Consider the following 27,503-nt stretch of genomic DNA (forward strand, 5'->3'; position numbering starts at 1 on the left):
AATGTAATTACATTGAGGTTACATTGTCGAGTCTGTTTTTTATACTAAAGATTCTGCTGTGTTTATATATATATATATATATATATATATATATATATATATATATTTATAAATATACAGTACAGACCAAAAGTTTGGACACACCTTCTCATTTAAAGATTTTTCTGTATTTTCATGACTATGAAAATTGTACATTCACACTGAAAGCATCAAAACTATGGAATTATATACTTAACAAAAAAGTGTGAAACAACTGAAAATATGTCTTATATTCTAGGTTCTTCAAAGTAGCCACATTTTGCTTTCATGACTGCTTTGCACCCTCTTGGCATTCTCTTGATGAGCTTCAAGAGGTAGTCACCGGAAATGGTTTTCACTTCACAGGTCCTGTCAGGTTTAATAAGTGGGATTTCTTGCCTTATAAATGGGGTTGGGACCATCAGTTGTGTTGTGCAGAAGTCTGGTGGATACACAGCTGATAGTCCTGCTGAATAGACTGTTAGCTGTTTTTTTCTTGCCATAATACAAATTCTAAGTAAAGAAAAATGAGTGGCCATCATTACTTTAAGAAATGAAGGTCAGTCAGTGTGAAAAATTGGGAAAAGTTTGAAAGTGTCCCCAAGTGCAGTTGCAAAAACCATCAAGCGCTACAAAGAAACTGGCTCACATGAGGACCGTCCCAGGAAAGGAAGACCAAGAGTCATCTCTGCTTCTGAGGATAAGTTTCTCCGAGTCACCAGCCTCAGAAATCGCAGGTTAACAGCAGCTCAGATTAGAGACCAGGTCAATGCCACACAGAGTTCGAGCAGCAGACACATCTCTTCAACAACTGTTAAGAGGAGACTTTGTGCCTCAGGCCTTCATGGTAAAATAGCTGCTAGGAAACCACTGCTAAGGACAGGCAACAAGCATAAGAGACTTGTTTGGGCTAAAGAACAAAAGGAATGGACATTAGACCAGTGGAAATCTGTGCTTTGGTCTGATGAGTCCAAATTTGAGATCTTTGGTTCCAACCACCGTGTCTTTGTGTGACCCAGAAAAGGTGAACAGATGGACTCTACATGCCTGGTTCCCACCAGGAAGCATGGAGGAGGAGGTGTGATGGTGTGGGGGTGCTTTGCTGGTGACACCGTTGGGGATTTATTCAAAATTGAAGGCATACTGAACCAGCATGGCTACCACAGCATCTTGCAGCGGCATGCTATTCCATCCGGTTTGCGTTTAGTTGGACCATCATTTATTTTTCAACAGGACTATGACCCCAAACACACATCCAGGCTGTGTAAGGGCTATTTGACCAAGATGGAGAGTGATGTGGTGCTACGCCAGATGACCTGGCCTCCACAGTCACCAGACCTGAACATAATCGAGATGGTTTGGGGTGAGCAGGAACGCAGAGTGAAGGCAAAAGGGCCAACAAGTGCTAAGCATCTCTGGGAACTCCTTCAAGATTGTTGAAAGACCATTTCCGGTGACTACCTCTTAAAGCTCATCAAGAGAATGCCAAGAGTGTGCAAAGCAGTCATCAAAGCAAAAGGTGGCTACTTTGAAGAACCTAGAATATAAGACATATTTTCAGTTGTTTCACACTTTTTGTTAAGTATATAATTCCATATGTGTTAATTCATAGTTTTGATGCCTTCAGTGTGAATGTACAATTTTCATAGTCATGAAAATACAGAAAAATCTTTAAATGAGAAGGTGTGTCCAAACTTTTGGTCTGTACTGTATATTTTTTTACGTCTCTTCAAATGCGTATTGGAATGTGTCCTAATTTTTGCTAGCCCTTCGAATTGCTGCATATACAGAATAACAGTATTGGAGACGCACTCTTTAATAAAGGGAAGGACAATTCAAATACATTATATATTCTAGAATATTACCAGTCTTATCTGAAATTCGTTTATGGGTGAGGTATCTTAGTATGGGTAGCTTATTACACCCATCCAGCCAGCTATTATTGCCTTATACTGCTTGCTGCTGGTGCTGCCGAAAAAAATAAAAAGTTATTTTATTCCCTATTGATAACTCTGTTAGATGCTTTTACAATAGGAACAGGTACTAGTTGGTATCATCAGCTCAAGATGAGTGTTCATTCTGGTTGCATAAATCTATTCCACAGTCCATAACTTATATTTTTATTATTTCTTTGGCCTTATATATAAGTAATTACCCTGGAAAGAATGTTTCGTAGCTTGGTTTTTGTAAGTTTTATTGTCAGTCCGTAAAACTGACATAATACACTGATAACATTGTTCACAGATATGCTATTTGTCAGCGACCAACTGTGAATAGGTTTGAACACACAACTGCCAATATCTGACATGTTCCCAAAATTTCTGTATTATTACTAGAGATGAGCGTTGTTCTACTCGAACTGTTCGCCAATCTCAAATTCGAGCTGTTTTGGGCGGTGTTCGAGCCGTTCGGCGAACACGAACAATTTGAGAAAAATTCGGCTGTTCGAGGTTATGTTCGATAACTGTTCATGCACCAAAATCATAACTGGATTTTTTCTCAGTAATGATGAAAATTAATGTTAATACGCAGTTTGAGTGTACAGCGGGGTGGGGGAAGGGGCAGGGGATGGATCTCTGCAGGAACAATGAAGATCTCCATTTTTTTTTTCTCTTTCCTGCATTTACAGTGGGGAGGTGCAATCTGTCAGCCTATCAGCAGCGCACACACGGAGCGAAGTGCTTTTTTTCACACAAGCAAGGGCATGTGTCATTGGCAGTGTATGTCACATGTCCTTGCCCTATAAGACCAAGCCATTTTCCCCGTCGCCACCATTTTCTCACTGCTGCAGCTGCGTGTTAGACGGCACCGCTGTTGCTGTGTGCGCTATACCTTGTTAATTTCAAGCCAATTTTCGCACAAATCTACAGATAGCTTGGGAGTAGGGAATAGTTGTGATTGCAGTCCTTTTAAGGACTAGGTTACAGCATTTTCTACGACTTTTATCAGGCAGGTCTGTGCTCTTAAATAGATAGATTGTGGGAGTAAAGACTAATTGTAATTGGAGTCCTTTTCAGGACTAGGTTACATCAGTTCCTATCAGTTTTTGCCAGGCAGGTCTGTGCCAGTGCTGTGCAAGTTTTTTTCACAGCATTTGGCTGAATCTAGCAAAGCTAATCCTTTTTGGCCTATTGCAGAGTGTGTTAGTCAGTGGAGTAGCCTATCTGTGTTGCAAGATATACCACCTGTGTATAGAATACAAATTTTTTTACTGCACCTAGTGAAGTAAAATCTTTTGGGCATAGCATCATTCTATTAGTCCATCTATACTGACCTCCATCAGGTTGCAAATTGAATATAATTTTTTTCTGCATCTAGCTCTGAAAAAATATTGGGCTTCTAGCTGTGTGTGGGACTTGTTGTATTAGTCCATCTATACTGACCTCCATCAGGTTGCAAACTGCATATATTTTTTTCTTCATCTACCTCTGAAAAAATATTGGGCTTCTAGCTGTGTGTGGGACTTGTTCTATTAATCCATCTATACAGACCTCCATCAGGTTGCAAACTGAATATATTTTTTTCTGCATCTACCTCTGAAAAAATATTGGGCTTCTAGCTGTGTGTGGGACTTGTTGTATTAGTCCATCTATACTGACCTCCATCAGGTTGCAAACTGAATATATTTTTTTCTGCATCTACCTCTGAAAATATATTGGGCTTCTAGCTGTGTGTGGGACTTGTTGTATTAGTCCATCTATACAGACCTCCATCAGGTTGCAAACTGAATATATTTTTTTCTGCATCTACCTCTGAAAGAATATTGGGCTTCTAGCTGTGTGTGGGACTTGTTGTATTAGTCCATCTATACTGACCTCCATCAGATTGCAAACTGAATATATTTTTTTCTGCATCTACCTCTGAAAAAATATTGGGCTTCTAGCTGTGTGTGGGACTTGTTCTATTAATCCATCTATACAGACCTCCATCAGGTTGCAAACTGAATATATTTTTTTCTGCATCTACCTCTGAAAAAATATTGGGCTTCTAGCTGTGTGTGGGACTTGTTCTATTAATCCATCTATACAGACCTCCATCAGGTTGCAAACTGAATATATTTTTTTCTGCATCTACCTCTGAAAAATTATTGGGCTTCTAGCTGTGTGTGGGACTTGTTGTATTAGTCCATCTATACTGACCTCCATCAGGTTGCAAACTGAATATATTTTTTTCTGCATCTACCTCTGAAAAAATATTGGGCTTCTAGCTGTGTGTGGGACTTGTTCTATTAATCCATCTATACAGACCTCCATCAGGTTGCAAACTGAATATATTTTTTTCTGCATCTACCTGAAAAATATTGGGCTTCTAGCTGTGTGTGGGACTTGTTCTATTAATCCATCTATACAGACCTCCATCAGGTTGCAAACTGAATATATTTTTTTCTGCATCTACCTCTGAAAAATATTGGGCTTCTAGCTGTGTGTGGGACTTGTTCTATTAATCCATCTATACAGACCTCCATCAGGTTGCAAACTGAATATATTTTTTTCTGCATCTAGCTCTGAAAAAATATTTGGCCTTCTAGCAGTGTGTGGGACTTTCTCTATTAGTCCATCTATACTGACCTCCATCAGGTTGCAAATTGAATATAATTTTTTTCTGCATCTAACCCAGCCAATAGTTTTGGCCTAATACCACAGTTTGGCCACTCAGCTCTGCTCGGTTCCCATCCATTGTTTTTTTGTGCAAACAACTCCAGAGTTGTTAATTAGCTAACCACCAAAATGAGTGGAAAAAGGCCTGCTGCTGGTGGAAAGGGGAATAGGCGTGTTGGGAAGGGGAAAAAAGGATGTGTCCGTGGGGTAGGTGTTAAAGCAACAGTAACATCTGCAGAAGAAAGACCATCTTCCAGCCAAACTAAAATGTCTACTTCTTTTAGCGGACAATGTGATAAGATCCCTTTCTTACGGCCACGCCAATCGCTACAAATTCCAGATGAGGCACAAAAACAGCAGGTGCTTCAACGGATATCAAGTGCTCCTTTAAGTGGGCTCTCCTCCACATCAACTTCAACATCACAAATACTCCAGTCCTCAAAGGTGTCACCCCAATCGCACTTGCTTCCTCACAGCTCCCAAATCTCCAGCTGCCCATCTGAGTATGAGGTAGAACAGATGGTTGAGTCTGCAGAGCTGTTTACTCATACTATAGCCTGGGAATCAGAGGTCGACTCCAGCGCTTCTGTGAATCCAGACGAGGAAATGATCTGCACTGATGCCCAGAATCTTTATGAGTCGGATCCAGGACCAGACGCAGAAGGTTCTGACCATAAAGTAGACCCTCATTCGCTGTCCGACATCGATAGCACCACCTTTGGATCAAGGCAACCTAACATGTCCGCCTGCATCTTCCTCACAGACCGGCAGTTTGCCGGGGACACCCTTATCAACCCCGTCTAAGCACAATAGCCAGCCCTCGGTCCCTCAGATGTGGACAAGTAAAAGACCATTTCCTCCTAGCCATGAGAAAGCTAAGAGGTTGAATTTCACCATCTGCAAGTTCTTGGCTACAGAAATGCTGCCTTTCCGCCTGGTGGACACAGAGGATTTTCGAGACCTTATGTCCGTCGCAGTTCCCCAGTACCAGATGCCCAGTCGGCACTATTTCTCAAAGAAAGGTGTGCCTGCGCTCCACCAGCATGTCGCACACAACATCACCGCTTCTTTGAGAAACTCTGTGTGTGACAGGGTGCATTTCACCACAGACACTTGGACGAGTAGGTATGGACAGGGACGTTACATGTCGCTGACTGGGCACTGGGTAACTATGGTGACAGCAGGACAAGGGGCTGCTGTCCAAGTCTTGCCGTCCCCACGAGTTGTGCGTCAATCCTCTTTATGTCAAAGTTCCTCCACTGCTTCTGCCTCCTCAACCTCCTCTCGGTCTTTCACCTGCACCCAAAGCCTGTCTGGTCATGCCACAAGCTTTCTAACTGCGCAGAAGGGATCCTGCACACCTCCTTACTATGCTGGCAGTAGGGCTCAACGTCATCAGGCGGTTTTTACATTGAAATGTCTGGGAAATGTGAGTCACACAGCTGAGGAGTTGTGGTCAGCTCTGGAGAACCAATTTCATGAATGGTTGTCTCCACTGGACCTGAAAGCAGGGAAGGCCGTGTGCGACAATGCTGCAAACCTGGGTGCGGCCCTTCGCCGGGGCAATGTCACACACGTGCCTTGTATGGCTCACGTGTTGAACCTGGTTGTCCAGCATTTTTTAGCCCACTATCCCAGACTAGATGGCCTTCTGCAGAGGGCACGGTCGCTGTGTGCTCACTTTCGCCGTTCGCATCCCGCAGCTCAGCGACTTACATCTCTACAGAAGTCGTTGGGCCTGCCACTTCACCGGCTAAAATGCGATGTGCCTACCCGGTGGAATTCAACTCTGCACATGTTGCAGCGACTGTGGCAGCACCGACAAGCCCTGGTGCAATACGTTCTGACGTATAGCCTGGGCCAACGAGATCCAGAGGTGGGGCAAATCACGCTGGAGGAGTGGTCTCAGATCAGGGACCTATGCACCCTTCTGCACAGTTTTGAAATGGTGACGAAGATGTTTAGTGCTGACGATGCCATTATCAGCATGACTATTCCGGTGATTTACATGCTGGAGCACATGTTAAACAGAATTCGGAGTCAGGTGGTGGCACAAGAGGAGGTGGAGGAAGTAGAGGAGGAGGAGTTGTATGCGGAAGGGCTAACATCTGCAAGGTCCAGACGGTCGGCAGCACCAAGGCGGCAGGCATGTGAGGGTGGGGGAGATGGTTTTACCAGGGCGCATGGTAGCAGCCAAACTAGTGAGGAAGGTGCAGGAGCCCAGGAAGAAGTGGAGGATGAACTGATGGAAGACTCATCAGATGAGGGAGACCTTGATCACATTTCTGTTGTGCGAGGTTGGGGGGAGAGGAAAGAGGAAGGAAGCATGATTGCTACCTCGCCACCAACACAACAGGGACTTGGTGCTCCTGGATGCGCAACACACATGAGTGCCTTCTTGCTGCACTACCTGCAACATGACCCTCGAATTGTGAGAATTAGAAATAATCCTGACTACTGGGTTGCCACACTGTTAGATCCCCGGTACAAAAGTAAATTTGCAGAAATTATTCCTGCCATAGAAAGGGATGCACGCATGCAGGAGTATCAGCAGAGACTGTTGCAGAATCTTACATGTGCTTTTCCACAAAATACCAGTGGTGCACATAGTGAATCTCACAGTTCCAACTTGCCAACCGTGGGACCGTCAAGTGTTCAGCACTCAAACCGTAACAGAACCACAGTATCTGCTGGTAACATCAATTTTGCAGAATCATTTCACCACTTTTTTAGCCCATCCTTTGCAAGGCCACAGGAGACAAGAAGTCTAACACATAGTCAACGCCTAGAGACGATGGTACAGGAGTATCTCCAAGTAAACATTGAAGCCACGACTGTGTCACTGGACCCTTGCTCTTTTTGGGCTTCCAATCTGGATAAATGGCCGGAGCTAGCCACTTACGCCTTGGAGATCTTGTAATGCCCCGCAGCCAGCGTTCTGTCTGAACGTGTGTTCAGCGCTGCTGGTGGTGTGCTGACAGATAAGCGCACGCAGCTCTCCAGTGATAATGTAGACAGACTCACGTTCATAAAGATGAACAAATCATGGATCCGAAACGACTTTTCTACCCCTGTGTCATCCTGGGGAGAGTAAAAGCTTGATGATTGGTTAAAATCACCCTACCAACCGTTTTAAGCTTTCAAATTACTAATCATGTTTATCTGTATCTTGGCTGGAAAATAATTTGGGCTTTGTAGCAGTGTGCAGCACTGATTCTATTAGGCCATCTATAATAAGCTCCACCAGATTTAAAATGACTAATCATGTTTATCTGTATCTTGACTGGAAAATAATTTGGGCTTTGTAGCAGTGTGCAGCACTGATCCTATTAGGCCATCTATACTAAAGCTTCACCAGATTTAAAATTAATAATAATTTTTAGCTGCATCTAGCCCGGAAAATAATTTTGGGGCTCCGAGATGCGCAAGACACATAAGTGCCTTCTTGCTGCACTACCTGCAGCATGACCCTCATATTGTCAGAATTCGAAGTAATCATGACTACTGGGTTGCCACACTCTTAGATCCCCCAAACTTTTCGATCAACCTTTTCATTTTAATAAAGACCAAAAAAATGGTCATTTTTGAAATTATAAGCATTAGCAGGTTGTTAGAAACTGAAATCAAACAGTTTTCAACTCAAAACTTTATTCTAGGTGATGTTACATTTTCACATAGGACCCCTTGTTCGAAAGGAGCTTCTGAACTCTCTCGTCCATTGAATTTGTCAGGTTTTGGATGGTTTCTGCTTCAATTGTTTTGCATGAGGACAGAATACCCTCCCAGAGCTGTTGCTTAGATGTGAACTGCCTCCCGCCATCATAGACACTCCTTTTAATGATGCTCCAAAGGTTCTGAATGGGGTAGAGGTCAGGGGAGCATGGGGGTCACACCATAAGTTTGTCCCCTTTTATGCCCATATCAGCCAGAGATGCAGATGTTTTATGTGCAGCATGAGATGGTGCATTATCATGCAGAAAAATGATCTTGCTGTGAAATACACGGTTCTTCTTCTTGAACCATGGCAGGAAGTGCTGTTTGAGAAAATCCACATACATTATGGAGTTCATCTTTAGCGCCTTCAGGGATCCTAAAGGGGCCGACAATCTCTCTCCCCATGATTCCAGCCCAAAACATTCCTCCACCTCCTCCTTGTTGGCGCTGTAGCCGTGTTTGCGTGGGGTGTCCATCAACCAGCCATCCTCCACTCCATCCATCTGGACCATCGAGCGCTGCACGGCACTCATCCGTGAACAAAACAGTTTTGAAATCAGTCTTCATGTAATGTTTGGCCCACTGGAGCCGTTTCTGCTTGTGTGAAGTGGATAGAGGAGGTCGACAGGATGGCGTATGCACAGCTGCAAACCTCTGAAGGACCCTGCATCTTGTTGTTCGGGGGACGTTGGAGGCACAAGCAGCTTCAAAAACTTGTCTGCTGCTATGACAAGTCTTTTTTGCCGCTGCTCTTTCAACCTGACGTAATTGCCTGTAGGAAAGAGTCCTCAATTTGCCCTTATCAGCACGCACACGTGTGTACTGTGAATCAGCTACATACTTCTTGATTGCCAAGACACTTCATCCTGATCATCGCACAATGTTGATTGTAGTCATGCCTTGACCTAAACACTCCACAATTTGTTGCTTCTCAGCAGCCGACACATCCTTTTTCTTTCCCATTTTGGCAGAAAATGTAGGCTGCTTAATAATGTGAGATAGCCTTCTTAAGTAGTCTTGCCTTTCATTGGACACACCTGCCAAACTAATTAGCACAGGTGTCTGCAATTGCTTACAGTGATATAAAGAGCCCTGACACACATCACCATCAATGAGTTTAACTGACAAACAAACAAATTCTTCCCTTATCACTCCTAAACACTTTTTGCATAATAATTTGGAACACAGTGTACATGTGCTTTTCCACAAAACACCAGTGGTTCACGTAGTGAATCTTACAGTTCTAAGTTGCCAACCGTGGTCTGTATGGAGTTGTTCAATAAAGGGCCCAAAATTAAGATAACATAGATGGGAAAGGTCTCTATGAATAGGAATTCCTAAGTATTTGATACCCTGTGAGGGCCAGGCAAAGGGAAAGTTGGACTGGATGGAATCCTATATGGATTTGGTGAGGGAGACATCGAGGGCCTCAGACTTCGCTGCATTGATTTTAAAATTTGACCATGTAACAAAGTGATCTATTTCAGCCATAACAGCATGGATGGATATATGTGATTGAGTGATATATACTAGGACATCATCAGCAAATAGAGAGCACTTGTACTCGGTGCCTCCCACCTCAATCCACCTAATATTGGGGTTATGGCGAATTGATGAGAGCAGGTGCTCCGTCACTAGGATGTATAAGAGAGGGGACAGAGAACATCCCTGCCTTGTCCCATTGGTGATTGTGAAAGGTGATGAAAATGTTCTGACGCGCCCCCTGGGCCTTGGGACACCCGGAGCCGGACCCTTTTTGGTGGATGCAGGTGGTTGTAGTCTCCGTGGCGGCAACCCGGTTCCGTGGCTCAGGGCGGTCAAACCAGTGGCGGAACTATTTATGTGGTTTTGATGTTTAAATGTCCGACTACGCCACCCGTGGATTGCGGTCAGAGTGAACCGCCGCTCCAGGGCAGACCGCTGAGGCTGGTGTTGTGGGTGTAGCAGAGCGTAGCATAACTCCCCACGGGAGGAGTATAGCCTCAGGGCAGTGTATGCGGAGGATGGGGGTGATGGTGCAGGGCAGCAGCAGTAATGACACGGAGTCAGTGATGCAGTCCAGGGCCTTTACTCACAGTTCTTATTATCCAGACCACGTCTGCAGGTAACGGCTGCCCACGTCGTACTGTGCTCACCAGGTGAGGGGCTCAGACATCTCCCAGATAACTTTGGAGTGCTTCACAGGACCCCCTTTGTGTGTCCTTTGTCTGGCCTTTCTTACCAACCCTTCTGTCCGGCTGCCTCGGGCCTCCTCTTGGTAAACTTGGCGCCAGTTTCCCTGACCCTATGTGGTGCCTTCCTAGCGGGTGTAGCGAGGGGCTGCGCCACATAAAATGTCACAGCCTCCTGTTTCTAGCTGAGGGTCGTTTCCTGCCTCCACTAGTTTCGGGGACCGGTCTCCCCCTTTGGCCTGACTCCTCCACGCAGGTGGATTCGGGCGTGCGGTGGCGACTCGCCCGTCCGCACCCCTGAGATCCCTTCGTTCCTTGCTCCTGGACCCTTCTCCGCTCCTCTTCCTTCCTTCTCCCTCTTCCAGGCCTGGGCCTCTGTTATTAGGCCCGCCTCCGGAGCAGAGCTCATGCAGAGCCCATGCTCCCTGCCACTTCTGCTCAGACTTCTCTGCACTGAACTAAGATGGTGCCCACCTTTTATACTCCCTTCTCAATGCACCCAGGAACTGCTTCCTCCCTGCTCCTGCACTACAGGGTTCCCCTTCCTCAGTGTTCCCTCCCCCCACTCCAGCCAGGGACAGGGACTGTCGTGCCCATCTCAGGGGCATACTGGTCGCCCTGCCACACGGCAATGTGGTGTAATGCATGCAGGTGTCGGGTCCTGATCCACACTACATCCTTACCTGAGAGTGAGATATCACACCTCTGGGTGAGGTGCAATACCTCTGTAGCAACCGAGCCCTCAGGGTGCTACAGTTCCATTTATCTTCAGCCTAGGTGACGTATTGCGATACAGGGCCGTGATTTTGGCTATAAAAGGGTCCCCTAGACCCCTACCCCAAGCTTTTTAAGAGAATCATATATGGCGTGCCAGGAGACTCTATGGAATGCTTTCTCAGCATCCAACGAGAGTATCTAATTACAAATTTTTAACTGCATCTAGCCCAGGAAATACTTTGTGCCTAGTAGCAGGGTCTGCTAGTCAGCGGATTATCCCGGCTGTTAAGCAAGCTACACCACCTGTAGTTTGGACACTTCATTTTTTCAAAGGAAATGCTTCGGGGCCACGGGATACTCAGTGAAGAGCATCAGGAGGCACCCCAAGGCATAGGGGCTCGGACTGGCAGTAGGATGCCTTGCGGTGGACAGCCGAGCTCGATCCTTATAAAAGCTTTTTAACTGCAGCAGCTTTAGTGGACGCTACTGGAGCTGGAATTACGCGGCTGCTGGCATGAGACTTGCCCTCCAATAGATCCTTGTAAATGGATTTAAAGTGTATTTATTCAAATTAGAGAGACAATTTAAATTAAAAAGCTTAGAGCTGCCTCCACCACAGGGGGGCTCGCTCGACCCACCAGCGGACAGGCACCAGTATTGGGAGAGGGGGGCTGGCCGTCAGGGTTCACCGCGGCTCTGGCACAAACCCGGCGACACGGAGGTGGCACGGGCAGGAGCGGACTGAGCGTGTTGGCTTCTCGCTTTTTGGATTTTAGAAGGGCATGACATGCCTATATCTGTGTCTCCCCCTCCTTTTACTCCTCCACCTCTTTTCTTTTCGCATGACTATATGTACTTGTCACTTTTCCATGTGTTAGTTGTGTCTTCTGAGCAGTTTGTCAGCTTTTGGACACCTTTGAAGGTGTTTTCTATGTGTTTCTATGTGTTTTTGTTTGCCTGCCATTGGTTTTAACGGTGTTCAAAGGTGTTCGACGAACAGTTCGATGAACAGTTCGGCGAACACACGGGTGTTCGATGAACCGAACCGAACTCGAACACTACGTGGGTGGCTCAACACTAATTATTACGGCAGTAACATGGGATCACGACTGGTCTGATTGACAAGGTTTCAGGCAGTCGCCTAATAGTATGGTATTTGTCAGAGACCAAGTGTTAATAGTTTGGAACAACATACACCTGACAGACTTTAAATGCAGTTTAATATCTGACACGTTCCCAAAAATTTCCGAATTATTACGGCAGTAATATGGGATCACGTCTGATGGCCACGGTTTCAGGCAGTCGCCTAATAGTATGGTATTTGTCAGAGACCAACTGTGAATAGGTTTGAACACACAACTGCCATACTTTAAATGGAGTTTAATCTTTGGCACGCTCCACAAAATGTCTGTATTATTACAGCAGAAATATGGGATCATGTCTGATCATGGAAAAGTTTCTCTGCTTCTATAATACAGTAATGCAAATATAATCAAAAAAATCTGGTTGTATTCTGCTAACAAGCTAATGGAGCAGTAAAATGGTGTACTCTGGATTGCTTTTTAAGCAAATAATCAGGATTAAGAGCAAAAAAAAAAAATTAGCCCAGATATGTAGAGCTATATGAATATCTGTAACAGCAGCAGCAGCAGACAGACAGAACGTGCAATGGACCCTCTTGTGCTGTATACACTGCCACAAACCCTGCCTCCCTAACTCCTATCAGGATTAATATATGCATCTGGATTAGTCCTCTGAAGGACTGTTAGTTCAGATGGATATGTATCTTGCTGTGGAATACCTATTCCTAACTATTACACTGCCAATTCTCTCCTTAGCTCAGCAGCATCTCTCCCTACACAGCATGTTTCCATGTTACACTGTGATGAGCATAGGGCCGCCAGGTCTTATATAGACCTGAAGACGCTATGCAGCCAGCAAATCACTGTAATGCCACAACCAACATGGCTACGGCATTACAGTCTGTGGAAAGCAAGCCCTGCATGTCCATTGGCTCTCTAAAGAGAGCCAAATGTGCAGGGCGGGGACTTGAACTTCCGCCCGAGCAACCCGGAAATACTCACCGAGCATGTTGAGAAGTGAGATGCTCAGGTGAGTACCGAGCAGTGGCGAGCACGCTCGCTCTTCATTATTTGTTGCTATATATGACAAGCAAGCAGGATTAGTTAAACATACAATTTTGAAGTAATGGTGGTTATTTCAAAAGTACTGAAATGTGTTTAGGAGTCCTACTATATTTGTCAATTGTAGGGCTGAGTTCATATAATGTTTTTTTCTACGCTCAGTGGGAACCAATGGGGCATTGGGCCTCACGTCCAAACTCCCTGGCAAAACATGATTCAGTTGCATGTGCTGACGGGGTCATTGACTATAATGATGCAGACAGGGTCACTGTGTTCACTGTTGTGCATCATTTTGGGACGTATAAGCCTACTGGAGCTGGACAGCAAGACTTAGTAGGCTATTTTTGGTCATATACACCTCCAATAGGTGTATATTACCAAAAATAATGCACAATAAAGCGTATAGTGCTCTAAGGGAAATCAATTGGTTTGAGCATTTGATAACAGAGATTTGATAAACAGATTTTTGAAAACTCAAAATAGGGGTACCTTTGCTTGCCTATACTGTCAAAATTGCTATGCAATATTTAAGGGCAATCAACATCAACATTGGTGAAAATTTTCTATGCTTGTAAGGCCTAGATCAGACAGTCATATGCAAAATTGGTTTTTTTCTTCCAGAAAAAAATTGATGATTTGTCATCCATATGCAATCTTAATAACCGATTTATCCGCATTCCATCCTTATGTCCGTTTTGAAAATCCGCATGGCATCCGTTTTTTACTTAAACAATTTAATAAATAATAAAAGGCTAAATACAGTTTTATATGTTATTAAATGTCATGGATCTGTGAAAAACACATTACATACTAATGGTAACCCGTATGTAATCTGTTTCTTGCACACCCATTTACTTACAGTTAGGTCCATATATATTTGGACAGAGACAACATTTTTCTAATTTTGGTTCTAGACATTACCACAATGAATTTTAAACAAAACAATTCAGATGAAGTTGAAGTTCAGACTTTCAGCTTTCATTTGAGGGTATCCACATTAAAATTGGATGAAGAGTTTTAGAGTTTCAGCTCCTTAACATGTGCCACCCTGTTTTTAAAGCGACCAAAAGTAATTGGACAATTGACTCCAAGGCTATTTCATGGACAGGTGTGGGCAATCCCTTCGTTATGTCATTCTCAATTAAGCAGATAAAAGGCCGGGAGTTGATTTGAGGTTTGGTGCTTGCATTTGGAAGGTTTTGGTGTGAAGTAAACATGCGGTCAAAGGAGCTCTCCATGCAGGTGAAACAAGCCATCCTTAAGCTACAAAACAGAAAAAACCCATCCGAGAAATTGCTACAATATTAGGAGTGGAAAAATCTACAGTTTGGTACATCCTGAGAAAGAAAGAAAGCACTGGTGAACTCATCAATGCAAAAAGACCTGGGCGCCCACAGAAGACAACAGCGGTGGATTATCGCAGAATAATCTCCATGGTGAAGAGAAACCCCTTCACAACAGCCAACCAAGTGAACAACACTCTCCAGGAGGTAGGCATATCAATATCCAAATCTACCATAAAGAGAAGACTGCATGAAAGTAAATACAGAGGGTTCACTGCACAGTGCAAGCCACTCATAAGCATCAAGAATAAAAAGGCTAGACTGGACTTTGCTAAAAAGCATCTAGAAAAGCCAGCACAGTTCTGGAAGAACATTCTTTGGACAGATAAAACCAAGATCAACCTCTACCAGAATGATGGAAAGAGAAAAGTATGGCGAAGGCGTGGTACAGCTCATGATCCAAATCATACCACATCATCTGTAAAACACTGCGGAGGCAGTGTGATGGCTTGGGCATGCATGGCTGCCAATGGCACTGGGTCACTAGTGTTTATTGATGATGTGACACAGGACAGAAGCAGCCGAATGAATTCTGATGTATTCAGAGCCATATTGTGTGCTCAGATCCAGCCAAATGCAGCCAAACTTTTTGGTCGTCGTTTCATACTACAGATGGACAATGACCCAAAACAGTAAGCCAAAGCAACCCAGGAGTTTATTAAAGCAAAGAAGTGGAATATTCTTGAATAGCCAAGTCAGTCACCTGATCTCAACCCAATTGAGCATGCATTTCACTTGTTAAAGACTAAACTTCAGACAGAAAGGCCCGCAAACAAACAGCAACTGAAAACCACCGCAGTGAAGGCCTGGCAGAGCATCAAAAAGGAGGAAACACATCGTCTGGTGATGTCCATGAGTTCAAGACTTCAGGCAGTCATTGCCAACAAAGGGTTTTCAACCAAGTACTAGAAATGAACATTTTATTTACAATTATTTAATCTGTCCGATTACTTTTGGTCCCTGTAAAAACAGGGTGGCATAGGTTAAGGAGCTGAAACTCCTAAACCCTTCATCCAATTTTAATGTGGATACCCGCAAATGAAAGCTGAAAGTCTGAACTTCAACTGCATCTGAATTGTTTTGTTTAAAATTCATTGTGGTAATGTCTAGAACCAAAATTAGAAAAATGTTGTCTCTGTCCAAATATATATGGACCTAACTGTATAATAGACGATTCTGATCCGAAATACATGGATCAAAGCAGTGCATGTGTGGCGCCCTCCTGCGCATTGGTGCCACAGAACCCAGAAGGGTGCATGGATGGACTTCTCCACAAGAGGCCCTCATACATTCACACACCTCCACCCTACCACCTCAGACCAGCAGAGGGAACCCGTTAGGGATATATAAAGGGAGGGTGGGAGCGTGCTGATGCTCAGAGAGCAGTGAAGAGGCAGCACGCTGGCTGCTGTGCTTAGGCGAGCCAAGGCCTACAGCACGTATGAGGGCCCTGAGTGTGGCCGAAGGCGAGAGGAGAAGGAAGAAGTAGCGAGGGGGCAGAGGAGCATACCAGGCTCACCCCGAGATATATACCAAACACCGGGTCCACGCCTACGGGGTCCCTTTATACCCAGTAGGGACCACCGGAACCCCTGGAGGACTACAGGTCCCAGGTTTACCAAACGCTGACTACAGTACCAGGGCTAGGAGTTACGGAGGCCCCAGTGTCCAGGGAGAGTGATCTCCAAAAGAAGGCCCTACCACCAGGACAGCAGGTGCAAGGGAGAGAGAGACAGTCACCAAGCTAGGCCTAGTTCCAGGTAGGCCAGAAGCTTAGCGAGTAAAGCCACGGATCAGGAGGCCCTATACCCGCTCACTGGGGAGAGTCCAAAAGTGCGCCCTTCGTCCGGAGTACCCTGGACCGTGCCTGGATCATCACCAGTAAAGGTACTGAAGCTTACCCCCGCGTGAGTGTCCGTCTTCCCTCCGGGACCGTCCTGCCGTCTCTCCCCAGCATCCACCATCCACCCTTACACTGCCCTGGAGCTAGCTCTACCTGTGGAGATCCACACCATCCCTGCTGCCGTAAAACCAGCTCCAGAGGACTGCTCCACAGCGGCGGCTCCCTTTGGCCGCATTCCACAGGTGGCGTCACGAACTTTCCAAATCTCCTATAAATATCCCCTTTTACTGACCGCCCTGGGACACGGACCGGGTCACCGCCACGTGACATCACCCCCCCATCATCCACCGGCCCGGCTCAGACCTACACTCTTAACTGCCTGAGGGGTTGTTGATGTACGCAAAGGGAGGGTACCCGTACGTCTCCTAAATTGTGGGAGGATGAAGTTAAATTACCGAGATACGCCAAGGTTGCCAGGTTGTATACTGTGAATGATGATGCCATACACACAGTAGAGTCCTTAACCTCATCAGACACAGTGGAGGGTAATGACTCAGAAAGCCAGGTGGGGGATTGGTGTCAACAGCTCCATGTTGGGACAGACGCCACTCCTGTCCATCAAAAACAAGGTGTACACAGGGTGGTCCAGGAATACGAACAGGTATTCAGCAAACATCCACTTAATTTTTGGGAGGATTAAAGGGGTACAACACCATATACCCACCCATCAAAGAACGCTATCGGCCCATACCACCAGCACAATACCAGAAAGCGAAGGTAATGTTGCATGATATGAAGAAAGCAGGGGAAATAAGAGATAGCTGTAGCCCCTGGGCAGCTCCCCTGGTCCTGGTCAGGAAAAAGGATGGAAGCATTAGGATGTGTGTAGATTACAGACAGGTAAATCGCATAACACATAAAGATGCATACCCTTTGCCCCGTATAGAAGAATCCCTGGCTGCACTAAAGTCTGCAAATTACTTCTCTACCCTTGACCTCACTAGTGGGTACTGGCAAGTAGCAGTTTCGGAAGAGGATCGGGAGAAAACGGCCTTCACTACCCCGATGGGACTCTGCGAGTTCAACAGTATGCCGTTCGGACTCTGCAACACTCCTCGAACGTTCCAGAGATTGATGGAGTGCTGTTTGGGACACCGTAACTTCAAGACCATGCTGCTATACCTGGATGACGTGATAGTGTACTCCAAGACGTATGAGGACCATTTGAAGCACCTGGCGGAGGTATTTGAATCGTTGTCCCAGTATGGGATGAAATTGAAGCCTTCCAAGTGCCACCTGCTCAAATGGAAGGTTCAGTACCTGGGGCACATCGTCAGTCCAGAAGGAGTAGCACCAGACCCGGAGAAGGTCACTGCCATCCTGAAATGGCCGGAACCGAAGAATCTCAAGGAGGTACGTCAGTTCCTGGGACTGGTTGGGTATTACCGGAGATTTGTACGGGACTACACCAAGAAGGCAGCACCTTTGCAAGATCTCCTGGTAGAACAGTCCAACAGAGGCAAAAACCCCCCCTTCCAGTGGGGTAAAGAGCAGGCTGAGTCCTTTGCAGTGATGAAAGAGATCCTGACCGGCGAAGAAATCCTGGCCTACCCTAACTATAGCCAACCTTTCCTGCTGTATACTGATGCCAGGAACGAGGAACCGGGAGCTGTGTTGAGTCAGAAGCAGTATGGCAAGGAGAAGGTGATTGCCTATGCTAGCAGGAAGCTTCGCCCGACCGAGAGGAATCCGGAAAACTATAGCTCCTTCAAGTTGGAGTTCCTGGCCTTGGTCTGGGCCATCACTGAATGATTCAATCACTACTTGGCCTCCAGTAAGTTCACGGCTTACACTGAGAACAACCCCTTGACACATCTAGAGACAGCCAAGTTGGGAGCCATGAAACAGCGTTGGATGGCCCGGCTGTCAAACTATCAGTTCACCATCAAGTACCGGGCAGGCCACAAGAACGCCAACGCCGATGCCCTTTCCAGAATGCCTCACCAGTCGGACACTGAAGAAGAAGAGGATGACCTGGAGGAGATTGAGCTACCTGCCTTCCACAGAAATGGGATGGTCCACGAGCAATGCTCCTCCAGGAGGTATCGTGGTAAGACACTAAACCCATTACCTCATCACAATTGGAACGAGACCCAGACAGCGACCCAGTTGTCAGCCGTATCAAAGAACTGATAACCCAGGAAGGTTCCTCCCTGAAGAAGGACGCTCCTCCCCAAGCCAAGCAACTATGGAATGAGAGAAGCCGGCTGTTCATCTATAGAGAGAGAAGCTGTTCCGAAGGTATGTCAACCCTAGGACCCATGAGATGGTATGGCAGATCGTAGTGCCCAGGACAGACATCCAGATGGTATTGGAGCCCTACCACGATCAAGCAGGGCACTTTGGTTGGAAGAAGCTGGAAACCATCCTGAAGAATCGGTTTTATTGGGTTGGAATGCAGAGTTCCATAGAGAGGTGGTGCCAGGATTGTGGACCCTGTAGCCTCAGAAGAAAAGACTACAGCAGCCAGAAGGCACCCCTGCAGTCCATCAAGACAACCCAGCCCCTGGAAATCGTCGCCCTGGATCACGTCAAGCTGTCACCCAGCAGGTCAGGCTACTCGTATGCCCTGACCATTGTGGATCGCTACTCCCGGTTCATGGTGGTAGCCCCCGTCCAGGATCTGACGGCAGAAACTGCAGCAAAAATGTTCCAAGCCTACTTCTGCAGGCCCCATGGATACTCAGAGAAGGTGCTGACGGATCAAGGCCCTGCCTTTGAAGCCGAGCTGTTCAAAGAGTTTTGCCATCTGTACGAGTGTAAGAAGATCCGGACTACCACCCCCAAACCAATGGGGTTATGTGAAAAGATGAATAACATAGTCATCGACCTGTTGAAGACCTTACCTCTAGAAGAAAAAAGCAAGAGGCCAGACAAACTACCTGACCTGGTAGATCTGTACAATCACATACGTGTGAGTTCCACCAATTGTACACCAGCATACCTCATGAGAGCAAGACCCGGAAAGTTGCCCATGGACCTGGAGCTTGGAGTGGTAGAGCCAGAAGCAGATATGTCCACTGAAGACTGGGATGTGACCCAACAGGAGCAGTACAAGAGAGTACAAGCCAGTGTCGAAGACAGTCTAAATAGGTTTAGAGATAAGCAGGAAGCACAGTACAACAAGAGTGCACCAGCCGAACCCTTGACACCTGGAGAAGTTGTGCTGAAACGAAAGAGAAGAAGCCACAAGCTTGAGGACCAGTGGGAAAGGGAACCTTACACTGTGTTGAATTCCAGATTCGACAATAGGAAAACCTGTCTAATTAGCAAAGACGGAGGAAGAAGAACTGCAACGGTATCAAGAGACTATCTGAAGTTATGCTCTAGTCTGCTGAAGCCCCAGGAGGAAGTGCCTCTCACCGTATCGGAGGAGCCTAAAGAAGAAGTACTCCATACTGTCTTAGGAAATTTTCTGGCAGATTGGCCTCAACTGGATGGAGCGGTAATAATACTTGTGATACACTTCTACCAACAGCCAGAAGACTCTCCACTGCAAGTAAGACCTGTAAGTGCCCCGTAAGAGCCTGCTCAGGAAGAATTCCCGGAAGAAGGATCACCGGTAGAAGCAGAGCCAGTAGGCCCAGTAACCAGTGTACTTGCCAGTCCAGTAGAGAGGTTAAGGCAGTTTTGCAGTCCACCAACACATAGAGCTGAAAATAGCGCAAGCATCCACACTACACGCATCCCAGTACTACGTAGGTCATCGTGTAGCACAAAAGGACAGACCCCTGTCAGGTATAGGGAGTAAATAGAGAAACACTGACAGTATAAATAGTTACCCCGTAGGGTATGTTCTTGTAATAATTTCATGTATTTATTTATTGATTTATTTTGCCTTGCTAATGGACAATTTATGTAACACGGACACTTCTCATTGCATTTAGTTACCCGTAAGGGTATATATATAAAGGACTCGGTGGCTGAGGACTTTGAGCAGCCCAAAAACTGTCACGTACAACGTTGCACTCCCTGGAGTGCCTTTTAAGCGACCACAGAACAAAATCCTGTTTGGTGTGGGAGAAGTCGTGGTCCGACCCCCGAATCGCCTGAGCCCTGCAGCCACGCCCAGGGCCTACGTGGAGGGTTTACGGACTGGTCGCTCAAGCTACCTTTGCACTTTAACCAGTGAGAGGGATACCCTGTTGGGATCTCACTGGAACTGATTTGAGAAACTCTGAAGATACTTTATATTATTGTATTATAATGTTACCTGTAACGTTCAAGAAAAGTGCCTCCCATAAAGGGAAGAAATGTAATTGTTTAACCTGTTTTGAAAAAAATGCTTCAGTCCAGGAGTACTGATTTATACTAGGGGGGAATGTGGCGCCCTGCTGCACATAGGTGCCACAGAACCCAGAAGGGTGCATGGATGGACTTCTCCACAAGAGGCCCTCACACATTCACACACCTCCACCCTACCACCTCAGACCAGCAGAGGGAGCCCATTAGGGATATATATAGGAAGGGTGGAGCCAGGCAGCTCAGTTAGTCTTTAGTCAGTTGCAGTTAGAGTTTGGAGTCTGACAGAGAGAGTCTGGGAGCGTGCTGATGCTCAGAGATCAGCGAAGAGGCAGCACGCTGGCTGCTGTGCTTTGGCGAGCCAAGGCCTACAGCACGTGTGAGGGCCCTGAGTGTGGCCGAAGGTGAGAGGAGAAGGAAGAAGTAGCGAGGGGGCAGAGGAGCATACCAGGCTCACCCCGAGATACACACCGGACAACGGGTCCTTGCCTACGAGGTCCCTTTATACCCAGTAGGGACCACCGGAACCCCTGGAGGACTACAGGTCCCAGGTTTACCAAACGCTGACTACAGTACCAGGGCTAGGAGTCACGGAGGCACCAGCGTCCAGGGAGAGTGATCTCCAAATGAAGGCCCTACCACTAGGTCAGCAGGTGCAAGGGAGAGAGAGACAGTCACCAAGCTAGGCCTAGTTCAAGGCAGGCCAGAAGCTTAGCGAGTAAAGCCACGGATCAGGAGGCCCTATACCCGCTCACTGGGGAGAGTCCAAAAGTGCGCCCTTCGTCTGGAGTACCCTGGACCGTGCCTGGATCATCACCAGTAAAGGTACTGAAGCTTACCCCCGCGTGAGTGTCCGTCTTCCCTCCGGGACCGCCCTACCGTCTCTCCCCAGCATCCACCATCTACCCCTACACTGCCCTGGAGCTAGCTCTACCTGTGGAGAGCCACACCATCCCTGCTGCCGTAACACCAGCCCCAGAGGACTGCACCTCAGCGGCGGCTTCCTTTGGCCGCATTCCACAGGTGGCGTCACGAACTTTCCAAATCCCCTATAAATATCCCCTTTTACTGACCGCCCTGGGTCACGCACCGGGTCACCGCCACTGTGACATCACCCCCCCAGTATCCACCGGCCCGGCACCGGGTACCCCACGGCCAAGGGGGCGCGTCACATGCTGAGTGAGATTTTTTTTTACCAGCGGACTATCGGTCCGTGCATAAAAACGCTCATATGAACTATCACTTTCACGTGCATAGGTCAATGTGCCATCCGTATGCTACTCTTTTTGCATACGGGTAGAACACAGACTTTTAATACATTCGTCTGAATGAGCCTTAACAGTTCAAATGTCTATTTGTTGAAGCACCCATGTGGCAAAGTCTATGTGAGAAAAGAGATTCATATAATTATAGTATGGTTTATTGAACACAGCTCAGCCATTCAGAGGTATGAACAGAAAATTAAACAGAAAGATATTACTAATTATTAAAGGAACAAGACAGAGAATTGTTTTGGTGAAACACTTTTTTGAGACAGGCCATAGAGTTTACTATTGGAAACAGTTAATCATCTAATAGGTCTGTGCATCAGATGATCAGACGGTGAGGATCAGCTTAAAGGGGTTGTCCGCTACTTGGACAACCCCTTCTTGAACTAAATGTTTGGCCCCAATAAAATAAAAAAAACTATACTCATCGCCTGTGCTGGTACCCTTTCAGCGGTGTGAGCACTTGTGGTCCCGGGACTGCCGTGGGATTGTGATACGTGACTCCAGCGCCCAATCAGCGTGGCGTCACTGTTTCCACCTTTGGACAAATTGAACATGAAGATGAAGTCCAGGCGGCGGCTGATCTCTGACTTCCTTTTCATATTCAATTCGACAGGAGGTAGGAACAGTGACACCATCTCTGATTGGGCACCAGCATCACGTGTCACAACAACATCATGGGAGCCCCAGGGAGAGTGAGTGCCGAATCCACGGGAACGGCGCCAGCACGGGAGGTGAGTATAAGCTTTTTTATTTTATCGGAGCCAAGTGTGGGGTATGACAAAGAGTTGACCAAGCAGTGGACAACTTCTTTAAAGGCTTGCTCACATTAGCGAATAAAAAATAGCTCCGATGTTGCTCCTGAAAAGTTGGATGAGTGGAATCCATATGGTTCAACTTATATAATACGAGTGCTATGCAAGTGTGCAATTTTTCCTCACCTGGCATCCATATGGCATACATATGAAATGCGTATGCAATCTGTATGCAATGCGTTTTTATTATCTTTTACATACAGTGTGGAAAATGAGTTATTGATACACTGCTGATTTTCCAAGTTTTCCCACCTATAAAGATTGGAGAGGTCTGTAGTTTTTACATAGGTACACTTCAACTGTGAGAGACAGAGTCTTAAAAAAAATCCCAAAATCCCATTGTATGATTTTTACAAAATTAATTTGCTTTTTATTGCATGAAATAAATATTTGATATAATAGAAAAACAGAGCTTAATATTTGGCACAGAAACCTTTGTTTGCAACTACAGAGGTCAGACGTTTCCTGTGGTTCTTGACCAAGTTGGCACACACTGCTGCAGGAATTTTGGCCCACTCCTCCATACAGATTTTCTCCAGATCTTTCAGGTTTCTGGGCTGTTACTGGGCAACATTGAGTTTCAGCTACCTCCAAAGTTTTTCTATTGGGTTCAGGCCAGGAGACTGGCTAGGCAACTCCAGGACCTTGAAATGCTCTTACTAAGGAAAGGAGGTTGTTTGCCAAAATCTCGCGATACATGACCCCATCCATCCTCCCTTCAATAATGAGCAATTGTCCTGTTTCCTTTTCAGAAAAACACCCCCAAAGTATGATGTTTCTTTCACCATGCTTCACGGTTGGAATAGTGTTTTGGGGGTTGTAGTCATCCTTTTTCCTCCTAACATGGCGAGTGGAGTTAATACCAAAAAGTTCTATTTTTGTCTCATCTGACCACATGACCTTCTCTCATGCCTTCTCTGGATCATCCAGATTGTAATTGGTGAACTTCAAACCGACCTGGACATGTGCTGGCGTGAGCAGGGGGATCTTGCTTGCCCTGCAGGATTTTAATCCATGATCGCATGATCGCTTAGTGTGTTACTAACGGTAATGTTTGAAACTGTGGTCCAAGATTTCTTCAGGTCATTGACCATGTCCTCCCATGTAGTTCTGGACTGATTCCTGACCTCTCTCAGAATCATCCTTACCCCACAAGGCAAGATCTTGTATGGAGCCCCAGACTGAGGAAAATTGACAGTCATCTTATGTTTTTTCTATTTTCTAATAATTGAGCCAACAGTTGTTATTTTCTCAACAAGCTGCTTGTCAATTGTCCTGTAGCCCATCCTAGCATTGGGCAGGTCTAAAATTTTGTCCCTGGTGTCCTTAGATAGCTCTTTGGTCTTAGCCATGTTAGAGAGGTTGGAGTGTGATTGATTGAGTGTGTGGATAAGTGTCTTTTATGCAGCTAAAGAGTTCAAACAGGTGCAATTAATACAGGCAATGAGTGCAGAGTAGGAGGGCTTTTTAAATAAAAACTAATAGATCTGTGAGAGCCAGAATTCTTGCTGGTTGGTAAGTGATCAAATACTTATTTCAAGCAATAAAATGCAATTTAATTATTTAAAAATCATACAATGTGATTTTCTGTTTTTTGTTCTTAGATTCTATCGCTCACAGATGAAGTGTTCCTAAGATAAAAATTACAGACCTCTCCATTCTTTATAGGTGGGAAAACTTGCAAAATCGGCAGTGTATGAAATACTTATTTTCCTCACTTTATTGAAATTCTCTATGAAATTTAAAGCTAATTTACAAACTAATAAAGCAGCCTTATATACAGATATACTGTAGATAGATCGAATAGATAGATAGAATAGATAAATAGAATAGATAGATAGATATATAGATAGAATAGATATATATCCTGTAGACTTATAATTTCACAAGCCCCCTACATGTAATAAACTTTGTTTAGCCTTATTTAACCTATTAAATAAATAAATAATAATAAAAAATTACATGGGGTCCCCCTTATTTTTGATAACCAGTCAAGGTAAAGCAGACAGCTGTGGCCTTATATTATTCGGGTGGGAAGTTCCCTGGTTATTGGGCCCTTCCTAGCCTACAAATACAAGACCGCAGCTGCCCCAGAATTGGTGCATCGATGCGCCAATTGTGGATCTTGGCCCGGCTTTTTCCAATTGCCCTGGTGTGGTGGCACTCGTGGTAATGGTTTATGGTGTTGATGTTAACTTTGTAATGCCAGCTGGCATCAAGCCCAGGGGTTAGTAATGGAGAGTCGTCTATCAGACACCCCCATTACTAACCCATAAGTTAAAGGAAAAAAACACACACGCAAAAATTTTATTTTAAAAATCACCCCCGACTCTTGCCCTTTTTCACCAATTTATTAAAAAAAACATCCAGTCCACAGATTTCGACGTTGTCCATCGAATCTGACTTAGTCCATAAATGGGAACATGCGAGTATATGAGAGTACTATACGAGTGTGCAATTTTTTTCTCGTCTAATCCATATGCAATGCGTTTTTCACATCATCTTTTGCATATTATAATACTCTATATAACTTAAGCTAGTTTACAAACCTAATAAAGCAATCTTATGTAAAGAAATAGATAGATAAAATTATATTAGATATATGATAGATAGATAGATAGATATCTTGCAGATATATAATTTCACAAGCCCCCTACAAATAATAAACTTGCACCCTTTAATGCCACTCATGTGTAGTTTATTGTACAGCTTTTTAGGCTTGTTTAACCAAATAAATAAATGAAAAAAAAGGTGGGGTCCACCCCAATTTTATGAAATCAGCAAAGGTAATGCAGACAGCTGTGAGCTGATATTATCAGGCTGGGAAGGTCCATGGCTATTGGGTCCTTCCCAGCCTAAAAATACCAGCCCGCAGCCACCCCAGAAGTGCCGCATCTCTTTGCATTTTCAAGTCTTGTCCGATATACAGGGGCACTCGCAGCATGCTGCAATTTTTTCCTCCGCCCGATTATAGATCAAGAAAAACTCGCAGATGATCACTACCTCAATGAATAACATTGGTCAGAGTGCAATGCAATATTTTTCTTCCATTGCACTCGTCCGATTTATACGCTAATGTGAGCGAACCCTAATGCAAAGAGGTATATAGGATCTATGTGTTCAAATCTTTGGGCCCAAATGAAAATTAAACTTTTGAGCTGAAATGAAAACTGCAATTTTAATGTGATTTTTGTGATTAAATTAGTGTTGTAATATGTCCTGCGGCCATCTCCCATTCTAATGTGCACCCTGTCTGCATATATGTAGAAGCTGATATACCAGTAGTGGATCTGGCACTTTTTAATCTAATACACTAGTTTGTTTGAAATTTTTTTAGGATTGGGTCAATCAATTAAGTAAATTTAGAGTGAACTGTGCTTCAATGAATATTTTAACCCCTTACTAACATCCATTATATATGTCGGGAGCAGGTCTATGGTACAAGCTCATAGGGTAAGAACTCCCCATACTCGGCAGATAATTGCTGTGACAAACAGCAAGGACATCCCTCTAACAGCTGCAGGTGGCAGCTCTGCCCACAAGTGTTAACCGGTAAATGCCATTGTCAATCTCTGACAGCAGCATAAACAGCACCATGGCATGGGGGGCCCATCATTCTATGCGCCCATTGGCTGCCCCACAACCTGATCGCAGGGTGCTGATGGCTTGCTATGAAGGTCTGTTGAAGACCTTCATGCCTGTAATCATGGAGCTCCATTCAAACCCAACCTGTGGCTGGGTTTCAAAGGAGACTGTGGCGTTAGCTATATACAGCAATACAATAGTATTGCTCTATATAGCACAAGCGATCAGATGGTCGAAGGTTCAAGTCCCCTAAAGGGACTAATAAATACAGTAAAGAAAAAGTTTTAAAAAATATGAGAAAAAAAATAAAAAACATAAAAGTTCAAATTACCCTCCTTTTCCTCTATTAAAATAAAGATATAAAAAAAATGAAAAAAAAAACACTTATGGGCATCATCATGTCCATAAAAAAACTGATGTATCAAAATATAACATTAACATGATCAGCAAAAACCATGAACAAAAAAAAAATCAGCATCCAAAAATTGCATTGTTTTGGTCGCCATAACACTGCAAAAAAAAGCTTTAAGATAAATGATGTCATATCTGTTCAAAAAGAATATCAATAAAAATGTTGTCTTGGCCCGCAAAAATATGTCTCTTCACATCTCCACTGACCAAAAAATGTAAAAGTTAAAATATTGTGTGTCTTGGAACATGGTGACACAATCAAAAATATATTTATTTTGTTTTACAAATTTCTATTTTTTTTCACAACTAAAATAATAAAAAAAACTAGACAAATTTGATATTATCGTAATTATACTGACAAGGAAAATCATATTGCCACGAGCAATGAGCCTGTATGTTCGGTTAACCCTTTCAGCGAGTATGCTCGGACGAGTACCGAGTATCTTCAGCGTACTCGGTGTTATGTTTGAATCACTCCCGTGTGCATGATTTGCGACTGTTTGACAGCTTTAATACATGTGAGGAATGCTTGTTTCACATGTATTAAAGCTGTCAAACAGTCGCAAATCATGCA

This window comes from Phyllobates terribilis, unplaced genomic scaffold, assembly GCF_046119375.1.
Source record: "Phyllobates terribilis strain yellow unplaced genomic scaffold, ASM4611937v1 Scaffold_5__5_contigs__length_657084704, whole genome shotgun sequence".
NCBI lineage: Eukaryota > Metazoa > Chordata > Amphibia > Anura > Dendrobatidae > Phyllobates > Phyllobates terribilis.